This window comes from Podarcis filfolensis, assembly GCF_964270895.1.
Source record: "Podarcis filfolensis genome assembly, chromosome: 11".
Lineage (NCBI taxonomy): Eukaryota > Metazoa > Chordata > Lepidosauria > Squamata > Lacertidae > Podarcis > Podarcis filfolensis.
Window position 1 is genome coordinate 61,471,852 of NC_139613.1, and position 13,874 is coordinate 61,485,725.

A 13,874-nucleotide genomic window follows, 5' to 3' on the forward strand; every position below is an offset into this window, starting at 1 on the left:
GCACAGATTGCTCCCACTTCACTACTCCTTGCTAGTGAGTGGGAGCAACAAACAGTGATACAGGATTTAGTTTAATATTCCAACTGGGGGTTGTGATTTTTTTTGCTCCAAACAAGCCACTTTGCAAAGTCAAGGTGTGTCGTTGACTTACCAATTGTGGTTTGCATGAGCAAAACAAACCACAATCCATGGTGCATCTGTAATGTTAAATCAAGGGTTGTGGTTTGTTGCTGCCCATTGGCAGGGAGCAGCAATTTGCACATTCACAGTAAATCATTAATTTTTGGGTGAGCCTGTGTTTCTAGTATTATGAAAGGGAGAGAAAGTTCTCTGTATTTTCTTCAAACTAGTCACTTTTTAAAAATTGTCTACCATGCATGCTCCAATTCATCTTTTTTATAAAAGAGCTCCAAATGCTTTAGCCCTTTTTTGTGGTGCAAATTAGAAATGTAACCTGTATCCCAAATGTGATTGCACCTTAGATGTCTGTAAAAGCTTTATGATGCATGTTTTGTTTTGTTTTCATTTCCTTTTCAATCCGTATCCTAATGACTTGTAACATTAAGGCTGCAGCTGGGGACAAGGATATAGAGAAGCATACACTTGCCTTCCATATGTGTATCTGGTCCTTCACCCCTCCCAAGCGGCAGGCGCCCTCCTTATCCCTGAAACTGCTCTTTAAATTCCCCCAAGTCCCAAAAGGGACTGTGTGAGGGATGCACATTTCAAAGGGAAATGCACCCCACCTCTCTTTTTTGAGCTTGAAAGAAGCTCTTGGGTCTTAAGGTGCATGGGTGTAGCCAGGATATTTGTTGGGGGGGCAGGCCTTTTATTAGGGGGGCAGAACCTCAGTTTGTTATGTATTTTTATTGAATTTTATTTATTTAGGGGGCAGCTGCCCCCATGCCCCCCCTTGGCTATGCCCATGGCCCTGGGCCACCTCTGAAGAGGGAACTCCACGAAGGAGGGAGGAGAGCATGTTCAGAATGTGGGCATGCACTCTCTATGGATCTGACCAGTGAGCCAGGGTTGGGATTCAGATTAGGGTCTCTGGATTTGGGTGTGGATTTGGGATTTAGGTGGGCATTGGCTTGTTCCCTATGCTGTCAAACCTATGTGGCTACGCAGTCTCACCAGCTATCATTCCTATCAGTTAAGATGGGCTGGGGAGCGGCTTCCCCAATTTCATTTGAGAGAGCTGGGAGTGGGAGCCAGGCCTTTTCAGAAGCTCCTACACTTCCATATAATTTCTGCTCTAGTGATAGCTGCAGATGCCCAACCCTCTTTTAGTTCAGAAAGTTATTAGCATTCGGGAGGAATATTTTAATTCTTAATTTTACTGCTGGTTAAATATTATGTGCTGAAGGAGACTCTTGAGAGTCCCATGGACTGCAAGAAGATCAAACCTCTCCATTCTGAAGGAAATCAGCCCTGAGTGCTCACTGGAAGGACAGATCCTGAAGCTGAGGCTCCAAGACTTTGGCCACCTCATGAGAAGAGAAGACTCCCTGGAAAAGACCCTGATGTTGGGAAAGATGGAGGGCACAAGGAGAAGGGGACGACAGAGGACGAGATGGCTGGACAGTGTTCTTGAAGCTACCAACATGAGTTTGACCAAACTGCGGGAGGCAGTGGAAGACAGGAGTGCCTGGAGTGCTCTGGTCTATGGGGTCACGAAGAGTCGGACACGACTAAATGACTAAACAACAACAACAACAACAACAAATATTATAAACACCCAAACACAATTTTTAAAATGTAGTTGGCACTCTTTCTCAGGTAGTTGAAGACCAGCAGCAAAGACTTGAGCCAAAGCAAGGCCACTGAGAAACAAGTGGGAGATGCCAGAGGCAATACCTTTTTTAAAACACAAAAGGGACCAGCCTTCCTTCCTACCTCCCCCTCCCTTAAAAAGGAGAGCCCAATGAGGACTTAGTCGCCTCCAGGAGCCATAAAATATTGAGTGTCAGTTTGAAAAGTGAAATGGACTAAGAGAGGGAAAGGGACTGAGCTGGCCAGCTGGAGCCCCATCGAAGGCAAGGCTGGTTGCTGGTAGCCTGAGAAGAGCAGCTCCCCCATTAAAGGGAGAGGAAGCAGGGCAGCATATTGTTTCAGGTCTCATGTGGGGGATCTAGCTATCGGTGTTTGATTGTAACTTCTATATTTACCTCTTGGACTTTTTTGTAAGTAAAACGGCCTATTTGGCAGCATACCGTATTTTTCGCACCATAGGGCGCACCGGACAATAGGACGCACCTTGTTTTAGAGGGGAGAGAACAAGGAAAAAAAATTTGCTCCCTCTCTGCCCAGCGCCCCTTCAGCGAAGCGGCAGGAGGCGCTGCACAGAGAGGGGGAGAATTTCCCCCCTCTTGTTTTCCCCCTCTAAAACAAGGTACCGTTTAAGGTGCGTTCAGACGCCTTCAGGCGGCTACCTTGGAAGCCTGGAGAGCGAGAGGGGTCGGTGCGCACCGACCCCTCTCACCCTCCAGGCTTCAGGTTCCTTTCGACCTGCTCTTTGGGGCTGGTGGGGGGAAGCCCACCACCAGCCCCAAAGAGCAGGTCGGGGAGCAGCGCAAAGGCGCGCGGCTATAGAGGCTCCTGCCATAGCTGCGTGTCACCTCTCCAGCCGGGAGAGGGTAAGCGGGGCTTCTTTAGCCCCGCGCGCGCTCTCCCGGCTGGAGAGGTGGTGCGTGGCTATAGAGGCTCCTGCCATAGCTGCGTGTCACCTCTCCAGCCGGCAGAGAGTCACGGGGGGCTTCTTTAGCCCCACGCGCGCTCTCCCGGCTGGAGAGATGGCGTGCGGCTATAGAGGCTCCTGCCATAGCTGCGTGTCACCTCTCCAGCCGGGAGAGGGTCGCTGGGGGCTTCTTTAGCCCCGCGCGCGCGCTCCCGGCTGGAGAGATGGCGCACAGCTAAAGAGGCTGCTGCAATAGCCGCGTGTCACCTCTCCAGCCGGGAGAGGGTAAGCGGGGCTATGCTGTCTTCGCTCCATAGGACGCACACACATTCCCCCTTCATTTTTGAAGGGGAAAAAGTGCGTCCTATGGTGCGAAAAGTACGGTAATAAGTTTAAAGCACTGCTTTATGCGCAGTGCACTTTTTAAATGGCCAAGGTATGGAAGCAAGGAGTATCAGCTGTCCGGAGGATTTGGTTTTAACCCCCTTTTCTTTATCTCTGTGCCCTTAGAGTACACTACTGTAATAAAATGAATGTTGTGTAGTATACTCCGACCACGTGGACGCATCACAGCATTTGCCAGACCAGCCATTTGTTTGCAAGGATTCTGTGTCTGGACTTCACTTTAATTTACAGGCCTCCCTCCAGCTGATCTACTGAAACTGTTGCCAAGTAGGCAGATTCAAGGCCAGCCAGCCAACTGCAGGATAGTAAAGTACATACTGTACAAGACAAACAACTGACCTTCTTCGGCAGTAATTTACCTCAGGCCACTGGCATAATCTCTGTAAGTTTTAGGAACAGCAGTGTTCCATCGCTGCAAGTGTGTGAGTACAGTATGGCTAATTCTTGCTCTGCCCCTAGGGAACATTATACTCTAGGGCCTGGATGTGTTTGGTTTCCATCCATAGAAGTAGAGCTCTGTAGCTCTGTTTTTTATTTTCTTCCAGAGCAGGGCTAAGACAACATGGAGCTTTCCAGGTGTCGCTGAGCTCCAGTACCCAGCATCTCTGACCATCGGCCATGTTGCTTGGGTCTGGCAAGAGCTGGAGTCCAAGACCATCTGGAGAGCCACACGTTTCCCCATCTGTGCTCTATCTTGAGCTCGTGGTCAACAGTGTTTCCTGGCAAAATTCAGGACCGTTGTTAACTTGCTCCCTGTCTTCCACTCCCCATTTCTGTTTCCACATAGGACCCATTTTCCCTCTGCAGAAGCTGAACTCTCAGAGCAACTGACACCTTGCTTACCAAGCTGATATGTGCAAGAAGGTGAATGCAAGTTGTTTTATTCTATTGGATTTTCTGCTACTCTGTGGGCACTATTAATAATCCTGTTAACTGCCTCCATTTCTCATCCTAGAAACCACTGTTATACCAGAAACGGGTTTGGAAGGGAAGCTGAATACCTGGGCACTTGTCACAGTGAGAAGCAAAGGTTGGCTGTGATGGCCAAATACCTGAGCAAGTTCAGTAGAATGAAATAGAAAACTCTACACTTAAATCTTCAGAGAATATGGCAGGAACAGTTTGGCAGACTTCTACATTCATGAAGGCATCTGGATAAGCTTTCTTGTATAAGCTAGAGGAAAGCAATGTGTTGCCAGAATCTATCCAACATTGTATCTACAAGAGGTGTCAGCAGCAGGAGTTTCACAGGACTCTAATGAAAACAGATGCACTTTTACCTCCTGACACTGGTGTGGATGTAGGATTCACCACCACCCTAGAAATTCACGCAGGTACAGAATGGTCACTGGGCTTCTGCATCCTGTCTGTTTGTGCTTTCTCATGGCTTTCCTTTCTTCTCAAGGAGCAAAGAGTGAACTTCCCAGGAAGTAAATATGGTAGCACCTGGTTTTTGCACCTGACCCATGTAATCGTATTTTTCTAAATAAATTTTTTTTTTGGTACTGGTCATCTCTGTGAATCTGTTACAGATACTGCTCTACTACATCATATCTCAAAACTCATATTGCTAATACATTTGTCTTTTGAAATTATCCTTCTGCCACTTCACATGAAAACCACCATTGTTAAATATATAAATGGTCACTAACACCAGGCACCCACCCACCCTGGTTTCTGACCTCAGCAATGTTATTCTCTCCACCTACCATTTCCGTAGAATGAAGATGTCCTTATTAATAATGGCTTATTTCATATTTGCAGAAGTATTTCTGTTTACTACATTTCCACATGGCACTACTAGAGTATCTAGGCATATTTTCTTGGACCTTCAAAGTCTGTCGTAATAGTTGTTTTCACAGATTTGCAGAGGGCAACAGACATATGAGACTGCCAGTTACTAATACCTTGGTACCTTGGTTCTCGACCGTCTTGGAAGTCTAACGTTTTGGTTTTTGAACGCCCAAAGCCCAGAAGTAACTGCTTTGGTTTTTGAACGCTTTTCAGAAGTCAAGCGTGCCATGTGGCTTCCGTATTGAGTTTCCTGGAAGTAAATGCTTCGGTTTTTGAACGTTTTGGAAGTCAAACAGTCTTCCGGAACAGATTACGTTCGAAAACCAAGGCACCACTGTACTTGATATTTAACCAGTACCAGTCCCTCAATAATAACCCCATGTAGCACAATGAATACAGTTCTTTCCATGGGATTTGTATAAATCCATTCTTTTTGTATATATATCCTTTGTACTGTGAGCTGAGGTCGGGCTTTTCCATTATGGTTTCCCTGCCCTCAGTAATCTGTTGCTCGGATAGGACTCTGAAGTCTTTAGGTGGTGAGAAAAAGGGTTATTTTGTGAAGAAGAGGGAGGAGAAATCCAAAGGGCAGGGAAAGGAAGGCAATGTGTTTCCTTTGGCATTAGGGAATAGTGGTCCTCGGAGGCATGACATTTTCATGCCGTGTGCACTTAGCCCACCATGAGTCCAGTGAACTTGCAGGTGCCTGGAATGCCCTGCTGTTTTGGGAAAAATCAGTGTCTAGCAGTGTCCATCCACTAACTCAGTCTGTTCTGTAGGGAAGGGATGGGGAAAGCTGTGGCCCTCCAGATGTTTGACTCCCAAGCATGGCCAGCCTGCCCAATGGTCAGGGATGAAGAGAGTTATTGTCCAATAACATTCCTGTGTGGGAAATACAACCACTTCCCGCTGTACAGTGGTACCTCGGGTTACATACGCTTCAGGTTACATACACTTCAGGTTACATATGCTTCAGGTTACAGACTCCGCTAACCCAGAAATAGTACCTCGGGTTAAGAACTTTGCTTCAGGATGAGAACAGAAATCATGCTCGGGCGGCGCAGCAGCAGCAGGAGGCCCAATTAACTAAAGTGGTGCTTCAGGTTAAGAACAGTTTCAGGTTAAGAACAGACCTCCGGAACGAATTAAGTACTTAACTTGAGGTACCACTGTACTCTGCTTATCTTTTTTAACTACCATCCAACAGTTGCTAGCAGGTCAATGAGGACTTAGGAAGAGAAGGGTAGTTTGTTTGCTTTGTGTTTCAGAGAATCCTGCTAGTCATAAAGAAGAGTACAGAAAATCCCCACAGCTCACATCCATTTTCCGTTAGCTGCTGTCTATGAAAGCAGCTGTGAAGACCCATTTTATAAGCACCACAACAGAGTCGGAACTTGGATCATAGTATTTTCCTGGCGGTGGAGTTTGGTTAATACATGTGGGTTATGCAGAGTCTTTCTATTGCCCGTGTACATTCTGACAGAGCGAATGCCCGGAGCCCTTGACAACTTCCAGCCCATTGCTCACCTTGGTTCTCTCCACTGCCCCCCACCCAAGGTATGTGTTATTTCACCTGTCTGCATAAGCAGGAGTCAGGGTAAACCTGACACAGACGTCTTTCATTACGAGAAAAGTCTGCCATTCTTTCTTTAAAATAATATTGTGCTTCATTCTTGGACTCAGTTCGTCAGGGACATAATATTACTCTTCCCTCGAGCACAGCATAATGCGGGCTTACTTATTCTAGCAGAGGGCTTGTCGCACACCCCATTCTGTCTAGCAAAATTTAGTCTTGGAGTTGTCCATAGAAAGTCGAGTGCCCAGAATTCAAAGGACATCTGCCTAAGGGCATTGTGTGCCCAGTCCTTGTTATTTTCCTTTGAAAGTGACCAGAAACCACGTGCTGCCTTCTGTTCATTCAGTAGAACTCCCTCCCAGATGAGATTAGACAGGGACCTTCCTTCTGGACTTTGGGCATATGACTAAGGTAGCGTTTGGTTTTATGATATTTTCTGTTGTTTTATTGTCCCATTTTCTGTGGAATGTTTTTATGTATACTGTTAAGAAATGTGGTATATAAATGTCTTAAATAATTTGAAATTAAAATAAATGGTATTTGGGAGGCATTTTGATTGTTGACTCCCAGGGAAGAAGACCTTAAAATACACTGATGGCTATTTCCCCCCCATGCAGCAGTTAGTGGAAAGTGGCTGCAATCCTGCACCTACTGAGCTGGAAGTTATCCAGACTTGACTCAGTGGACTTACTTCTGAGTAGGCACGTATAGAGAGGATTGTGCTGTCATTTTGTAGGCGGGTGGAGTGCTTTGTATGTGGTCCTAGTGGTGACAAATGAAATGCTCAGAATCTGGTTTCTGAACATGTTGTGCTGAAACAGGGTATTGGATCTCCACTGGAGCTTGTCTGAGTGGCCTGCCCAGTGAATGCTCTCTCAGTAATACAAATGGCGTTCCAGATCCGTGCAAGCTGTCACTATTTTTTGCTTCATCTGTTTGACTCCCAGGTTGGGCCCAAGTGTGGATACGGCTCCACAATATGCCTCTCAATACTTTGCCTTGGTTAGGTCAGCAGAAGAAAGGACTTGGACAGCAGAAATGTTCTGAGGTATCCCCAGGTGACCACATTATGATGCTGTTTGAGAACACTTTAAAAAAAACCATGCTTCTGCCTATAATAATTGTCTGGCCACATAATGAGATGCCTTAGTTTTCTCCTTGATTTGTTAGCTGCTTCTGAAGCTACCAGTTCATCTTTTATAATCTTCTTCTTCTTCTTCTTCTTCTTCGGTGATCACTCGTAGCTGAGTAAGATTGTCTTCCATAAACACGGTTTTAACAGTGAATCCGTAAGTGACTGTGGAGGCCAATTCTGGTTTCCGGACGGGAGTTGATCACGGTGTGGATTTGCCAAGCGTGCCTTTCTCTTAGCATGTTTCTCCCTTGCGTCCTGAGTTCGAGTGTCTTCAAAGTCCATGACACCTTTGGTAAAGGCTGTTCTCCAACTGGAGCACTTGCAGGCCAGTGTTTCCCAGTGTTCTCATCTTTTATAATACTACCATTATGAAATAATGGGAGGAATTCAACATCACATGCAGGTGATCGTTCTGTCTAGGCAAGTGTTTTAACTTTCCAAATGGAGCAACCCCTCCTCTTTCCCTGCACACTATTCTGGGGGTGCTCTGCCCCCCAATCCAATTGGGGGGTGGGATGCAGGGAAAGGAGGGGGAAGCCCCATTGCACAAGTAAGTGGGGGCCCTTGCACAGGGCTTCTGCTGATGGGACGCATGTGTTGAATCCCGCCCAATGATTAGACAATCATTCTCCTATTTCTAAGCCCTCAGAGATGCCTCATGGGGAATGAAGTTTAGACATTAATAGATATGGGAGGATCTAATGTTGTGTTTTTTTGTCTTTTACCAGGTCTCCTAGCCTGCCAGTACATATTTGCATGGACACGCCTAACTATATTTCTCTTTAGCATGGATCAATATTAGTGAGTTTGCACCAGTGAGTCAGCACCTTTGCTGCAACTGTGATATTTATTTCTAAATTAATAAAAGCTGAAGGGTGATAGCATGCCCATTGAGCAGCAAAAGCTCAATGGCCACTCCAGAAACACAGGGGGTGGTAGGAAGGGTTAATGAAGCATTCCCAGGCAGGCGCTCCCACATTCTTAACTACTGTTGTGGAGATAGATGGCAGAGACTAAAGAGGAAAAGTGGCCTAAAGTGAACAATGAGGTGAAGTCTGAAAGATCCAGCTTTGCTTTGGGGAAATATTACTTTCAAAGTGTTATTTCCAATGTGTAATGTAATGCAATCTAGAGCCAGATTAGAGAAAAATTGGGAAACTAACAGACAGAGAAAAACAGGAAAGTTGAGATGCAGCGGTTGGGTAAGGAAAACAAAAATAGGGTGATGATTCAAGTTTTAGGCCTAGCTGTAACAGGTGGGGGCTCCATCACAAAAGGGGGCAAAAGCACACAGAATCCTTCTCCAATGTTATTTTGCTCACACTTTGTAGAAATGAATCTGTCTCCAGCAATGCAGCCCTTGCACCAAAGTATGACTTTGTTTTGAATCTCTGAACCCTACTAAATTGATTCAGAAATAGAAAGGCACTGGCTGGTACCTCTCTCCACAGAGGGTTCCTGTCTAGTCCCGAAAGAAAACAATAAATGTGGCTTGGAAACTGGGAAATGAGGGGAGAGAGAAGGTAAGGGGAGTCTAGCTAAAGGCTAGGTCACGGACGGAAGGAGCCTGCTCCTGAGGCTCAGCTTGGGGCCCAGTCCATCTTGGAAAGAAGAGTCTGTGTAGCCCTTGCAAGGCAGCAGAAAGGCTGAGATGTGGAGGCGCTTGGAACAGCTTGTGCGCAAGGACTGGACCAGAGCGGTGTGTGGCAACTTCAAGAAGGAGGTGGGGTGCCTTGTGCACCCATTTATGTGGAGAAAACCAGACCTGACTGCCTCACCCTGGTTGTATGTTTGGGTAGGGGAGCTTTTTTCACAAAGGCTCCAGGCTTGTACCTAAGTGATATTTCACATCAATAGATACCCGTGGCGTGTTCCTGGGACATCCTGAGTTCATTAACTGCCATGCCGCAGGGTGAAAGCCCAGCCATAAAGGTGTGTTTTCTTAATCCATTTTTAGCAAGATGCCATGGTCTTTACTGAAAAGGCATGAAGGTTTCCTGTAATGTAAAAATGAATACTCCAGACCTAATTAACCCTTGCTGAAAGGGGATGGACATGGACTTCTCAGAACACACTTAATTTAATTTGGATGAGAGTATTTACTCTCAGTGGGAGATACCCACAATTCAGCCAGTAATTTGTTGCACTAGATGTGGCACTGGATTGAATTTGGGAATGTGCAGCTAGCTTCCTGCTTGTGACCATCATGTGCTGGGATTCTTACTGACTCACCCAAGAGGGGTGTTCTGTGTCCACCACAATGATGCTCATCACTCAGGGCAAAGCCTGATGACGCAGGGAGTCTGGGGTGGGGGTGGGGAATCCACAATTCCCCCTGAACCAAGCTTCTCAGTAACAGTGCCTCTCATTTTGCTGCTTTGGTTTATCACCTCTCTGAGCACGTGGGCTCAAAGCTGCTATTGTCATCCTTCAGCTTTAAAACCATTTTCACTCATAAATACAATATATTTAGGGGGTTTCATGTTGGAGTTCAATGAAACATCCACCAATCCCCATTGCATTTCTCCTGGGACTCGATAGGACTTTCAGAGTTGGATAGCAACCTGCCCTTTGCTGTTATTGTTAAGAATCTAGTTACAGATAGGTAGCTGTGTTGGTCTGCCATAGTCAAAACAAAAAAAACAAAAAAAAAAATTTTCCAGTAGCACCTTAAAGACCAACTAAGTTAGTTCTTGGTATGAGCTTTCGTGTGCATGCACGAAATATCTGAAGAAGTGTGCATGCACACGAAAGCTCATACCAAGAACTAACTTAGTTGGTCTTTAAGGTGCTACTGGAAAAAACATTTTTTTGTTAAGAATCTGTTTGCTACTTCATTTATACCTAGTGATGCTTTTTCTCTCACACAATCTGCTTATATTGGCATGACTGGCAAGTCTGGGATTTCAGTTAGGCTACAGCATGATGTCTGAGGCAGCTCCTGGATTCCTAATAGTCACAGTTTGCATTTTGTGGTTTGGTTTTGCTTTGCTTTTGGAAAACAAGTTTCCAGCCCATGGGGTTCTAGAGTTGTATTTGAGAATATGCCGTCATCTGAATTCAGTGATCCTTTGTGGATACAGGGACACTGTGATGCACACACCCAGCTTGACAGGGAAGAAGGTGTGGCTCTGTGCACAAACCTCTTTACATGTGCAGATCTCCTCATGCCGTTGAATTTAATTGGAAAGTCCACATGTGCTGAAGCTCCGAGTGTACATTGCTGTGCCAACGCAGCTCTGAAACGGCACAGGTAACTGTAAACAACTCTTTTGCCCTCTGCAAGTTTTCTCTGCCCTTAAAAATCAACAACTTCTTGCCTAACTTCTACATGTGTTCATTTGTTCAGAAAAATAAGCAAATGTGCATATGTACGTAGTCTGATTTGCATAACTTATACTGAGAGCAGAATATGAAGTTTCCTGATACAAATCAGTATCTTGCTTTGCCACAGAATCTGGACAGTTCAGGCCTCAGTAGGAGCACTCTCTTTGTACAGGTTCAGCTTGCTGCCCACTGAGAGGCTGAAATGTTATTTTGAGATCTTGTTAAATGTTGAGATTGGAAGCAGCGAGTGGATATGGATATCTGGCAAGTTATATCATCACAGATTCATAATGTTAATGTTAGTGTCTCTGAGAACAGTCTGTAGGAGTAAAAGCTATTCCTAATGGTTGTTTGCTTCCCGTAAATGGTTTGGGTAGCATTTGTCATTAGTTATGTGCTTTGACACCCTCAAACACATCTGTCCTTGTTGATGTGTCAAAGGTGATTGGTGGGGGGGGCAGTTCAATTTACTTAATCAAATCCTCCAGGGCAATAGATAGAGCAGATTTATTTTTCTCTATTTAGTTGGGATATGGAATCCTTTTTAGTCTCATTCCTCACAGCTACGGTTGACTTTATTAAGATGCCAAGTGAGGAACAGTCAACCAGCTCATAAATACAGAAATAATTAATCACATCTACATCTTACAAGCAGCTGGTGCACATGAAAGAGATGCTGGGAAGAAAATCAGCACAGGTTTGTAGAGATGATTCATAGAAAACTAAGCTCTCCTTGTTCGCAGTCTTTGGCTGGCACTGCATGGCATCCATCCAAGTGGAATGTTCGGAAGACCTTACAGTAAATGATATTCTGACCAACATTCCATTCCAACAAAACCCATTCATTTTTGGCAGTGATTGAGGAAAATATCTCACTATTTGGGTGAGTGCTCCAAACAAAACAAGTCAATAGAGCATGGAAGGATTTAGAAGTTTGACTTTCTTGGTAGCTGCCACATATGTGAGGGTCAACTAACTATCGCAGTGTCCCAAGCACAGTTTCGAGGGCCATCTTTCTGGGATACATCTATAATCCCCCCTTTAGCACATTTAACTTAGAAATCCTGTGCATATTTGCTCCAAAGGAAGTCTCAGTGGGGAGGTGTGCAGAGCATTGCAGTCTGAGAACTACAATAGATGTTTCCTTCCATCTGCCACATATCAGTGCCCAGCTATGCACACTTAAGTTCCATAGAAATCGCAGGGGCAGACATTGTCCATAACTCTGCGCTGAATAATTGCTGTATTGTTTTAAAGGGATGGCTTTATTGTGTATTTTAATGAAGAATTTTTATTATTTTAATATAAGTGTAGCTGGTTGTTATACTTTGTGAACCACTTGGGCACCTATTTTGGCATTAAGTGGTATATACTTTAATTAAATATTAGGCCTGTCTATTTGGATCAAGTTTCATGTACTACACTGGAGTACAGTGTTGGAGCATTCTATCAGCTATATTATTTGGCTGGTTTCACATCTTTGAATCTGAGAAGTGCGTCTCACAATATTCTTAATATGTACAGAATTTTGAAATGTTGAAGATGCTCCTGTATGGGATGTGAGAAACTGTGTCATGGTGATAACAATGCTACTGAAATCTATGACTGTTAGTTTATTTCATGGGTGTTCTGACATTATGGTTATTATTTTGTCCACACCAGGTGAGCTGCTTTTTTAGGTCTCCTATTCTCAAGCTTTTAGCTTAATATTTTTTCCAGGGCTGGATATATAGACCCAAAGGTTCCTGGGACAGGAAAAACTTTGCATCCAATCCTGGATTGTCCTCCTATATATAATTAATTGTTACTATTTTTTATACAGTATACCACTTACATGCCAGAACGACTTCTAAGTGCTTTACAACTATAAAATCAATCATAAGATCCACACATAATCACACTTTAAGGATTCCAGCAAGGCATTAAAACATCCTTAATTAAAATGTACAACAACCCAGGCAAGTGAAAAAGTACGACAATTGAAACAGTGAAAGCACAGTTGAAACAATGAGATCAGAAGTTTAGTTCTTGGGAGTGATTGCTGGAGCAGGTTTGTTTTCAGGAGCCACCAGGATGGTCACCCTAATGATTGAGGGCATCCCACAATATGGGGGCCACCAGTGGAAAAGCCCATCTTGGCATTACCACAAGCTGAGAAGCCTCAGTGTGAGCCAGTGTGGTGTAGTGGTTAAGAGCGGTAGTCTTGTAATCTGGTGAACGGGGTTTGCTTCCCCACTCTTCCACCTGCAGCTGCTGGGTGACCTTGGGCCAGTCACACTTCTTTGAGGTCTCTCAGCCCCACTCACCTCACAGAGTGTGTGTTGTGGGGGAGGAAGGGAAAGGAGGTTGTGAGCCGCTTTGAGACTCCTTCGGGTAGTGATAAAGCGGGATATCAAATCCAAACTCCTCTTCTTCTTCTTCAGGCGACGGCAAAACTAACTGGCTTCCATTAGCTGAATGCAGTGTTCTTACTGGGCAGTGGAGGGGAAGAGGGATTTTCATGTAACTGGGCCAGAGTTATTTAGGGCTTTGCATGTCAGCAGCAGAACCTTAAAACTGCCCCAGTTGCGTGGCATGTGCCTGATAAGAAGTGTCACTCGTCACTTGGGCTGCAAGAGAAGCCCCACCTAGTGTCCACTGCAGTAATCCAGAGGTGAGGTTCCCAACACGTGTCCCAGTGGCCAGAAAAGGGTGCAGCTCATGCACAAGACAAAGGGCTGACTTCACCATAGAAGCTGCCTGGGCCTCCATGGGCAAATATGGTTCCAAGAGCTCCCCAAAGCAGGATACCTGTCCTTTCAGGGGGAGTGCAACATCTCCCAGAAAAGGCAGACTCCTCAGTTCTCAGGCTTCTGAACCACTTACGCAAAGGGTCTCTGTCTAAGCAGAATTCAGCTCCAGTCTGCTGACCTTCATCCTCTCCATCGCTGCATCCAGCCACTGGTTCAGCTTATGCCTAT

The 13,874-nt window shown here is 45.1% G+C and overlaps 2 protein-coding genes across 5 annotated transcripts in view; one reads left to right on the forward strand and one right to left on the reverse strand.

The window, feature by feature from the left end:
- Positions 1-13,874, forward strand: part of KLF9 (KLF transcription factor 9) — a 30,493-nt gene that overhangs the window by 9,765 nt on the left and 6,854 nt on the right. For 3 of the 4 annotated variants that reach the window (XR_014539822.1, XR_014539823.1, XR_014539824.1), the window contains 2 exons: positions 3,870-3,946; positions 4,038-6,991. The exons of the other annotated variant lie outside the window; for it this stretch is intronic. The gene's annotated coding sequence lies outside the window, so the exon portion shown is untranslated. Of the gene's footprint in view, positions 1-3,869; positions 3,947-4,037; positions 6,992-13,874 lie in introns of those variants that run through there. 4 annotated transcript variants of the gene reach the window in all.
- Positions 8,998-13,874, reverse strand: part of SMC5 (structural maintenance of chromosomes 5) — a 67,103-nt gene continuing 62,226 nt past the window's right edge. Inside the window, exons 25-26 of the transcript XR_014539770.1 lie at positions 10,393-13,870; positions 8,998-10,161 (exon numbers count right to left, since the gene is read on the reverse strand). The gene's annotated coding sequence lies outside the window, so the exon portion shown is untranslated. The remainder of the gene's footprint in view (positions 10,162-10,392; positions 13,871-13,874) is intronic.